The 1,825-nt window shown below is 39.7% G+C and overlaps 1 pseudogene; it reads left to right on the top strand.

Moving 5' to 3' along the window:
* The first annotated feature begins 262 nt into the window (after positions 1-262).
* LOC112825892 (transcription elongation factor A protein 1-like) lies at positions 263-1,515 on the top strand (annotated as a pseudogene).
* Positions 1,516-1,825: the final 310 nt, after the last annotated feature.

Here is a 1,825-nt window from a genome sequence, read left to right as displayed (position 1 = left end):
TATGACACTGTGAAACAGTTTGCTGAATTGGGGATAAGAGAGGTGGGCTACTACAGAACCACTCATGGCCTCTTAGGGATCCCACAAGAAAGGAAGAGCATTACTTCACCCATCGGCTGGATAATTACTAAGCTTAAGAATTTTCAGGCCAGGCCGCCACTGCTGCTGGGCTTGGTTTGTGAGGAAGGGCCTAGGCCCGGGCCTGCTGTGGTGGACTCGCCCAGTGCCTGAGCTGTCTTCCTACCATCCCCTCAGCTCTAGTTTCACCCACTTCCCGACCCAAACGGGCTGCGCATGGGGAAGACCTGCAGGAGCCATGGAGGACGAGGTGATCCGCATTGCCCAGAAGATGAACAAGATGATGCAGAAGAAGAATGCACTTGTATCTCTGACTCCAGTCTCACCAAAGAGATCTGAGTAAAAAAGGAGAGTGTGGTGAAATTAATGCAAATCTATCTATTGCTTCTACTTGGAAAACAACTTATGCCACATTGCTGATGTGTTAGTAGAATCAACTTTATATGTGACAGCATTATGCTGGAGCATTGGATTTACTGAAGGAGCTTAAGAATATTCCCATGACCCTGGAATTATTACAGTCCACAAGAATTGGAATGTCAGTAAATGCTATTCGGAAGCAGAGTACAGATGAAGACATTACATCTTTAGCAAAGTCTCTCATCAAATCCTGGAAAAAGTTATTAGTTGGACCATCAACAGATAAAGACCCTGAAGAAAGGAAAAAGGTACTGCAATTACATCACAGAATAGCCCTGAAGCAAGAGAAGAAAGTAGTTCCAGTGGCAACGTAAGCAGCAGAAAGGATGAGACAAATGCTCAATATACTTAGGTTTCATCTTCTCCTTGGGCACCAAGCATTTCTGATTCTGTACGGTTAAAAGTGTAGGGAGATGCTTGCCACAGCTCTCCGAACGGGAGATGACTACGTCACTATTGGAGCTGATGAGAAAGAATTAGGATCTCAGATTGAGGAAGCTATATATCAAGAAATAAGGAATACAGACATGAAATACAGAAATAGAGTACAAAATAGAATATCAAATCTTAAAGATGCTAAGAATCCAAATTTAAGGAAAAATGTACTGTGTGGAAATATTCCTCCTGACTTACGCGCTAGAATGACAGCAGAGGAAATGGCTAGTGATGAACTCAAAGAGATGCGGAAAAACTTGACCAAAGAAGCCATCAGAGAGCATCAGATGGCCAAGAGAGGTGGAACCCAGACTGACTTATTCACATGTGGTAAATGTAAAAAGAAGAATTGTACTTACACACAGGTACAAACTTGGTATTTTTGATGAACCGATGACAACATTTGTTGTCTGCAATGAATGTGGAAATAGATGGAAATTCTGTTGAGTTGGAAGAAATGGCAAAGTATCTGGACCATTAAAAAATGGATTTTGTAATTAGCTTTAAAACTAGGCCAAGCAGCTAGTTTTCCTGCAAATCAGATTTTTAAAGTGACATACATCCCTTGGGTTAGTCTTGGTTTTTGACATAGCATTCCTTCCTTGAATGCCTTCTGTAGTTTCAGATCAGTAGAGAGACAACATAATAATTGTATGGTATCTGTTTCAAAACATTTTTTTCATTTTTATAGTAAGTTGATATTAAACTTTTATCAGTTAAAATTTTGGCAATTTACTTTTACCTTTTTTTCTTTTAAAAGGAAATGTACCTTAACTTTTTTACAGTCCAAACATACACAGTAGAAATACTATTCTTCTCAGTTAATATGTAAATGGAAATTACATTTTCCCCCATATTGGCATGTACCTGCAAATAGTAAAGGAGGAGAAGA

The sequence above is a fragment of the Callorhinus ursinus genome, unplaced genomic scaffold (genome assembly GCF_003265705.2).
Source record: "Callorhinus ursinus isolate GAN/ISIS: 27379988/994484 unplaced genomic scaffold, GSC_fseal_2.0 scaffold4, whole genome shotgun sequence".
Taxonomy (NCBI): domain Eukaryota; kingdom Metazoa; phylum Chordata; class Mammalia; order Carnivora; family Otariidae; genus Callorhinus; species Callorhinus ursinus.
This window is presented reverse-complemented; position numbering and strand designations above follow the sequence as displayed.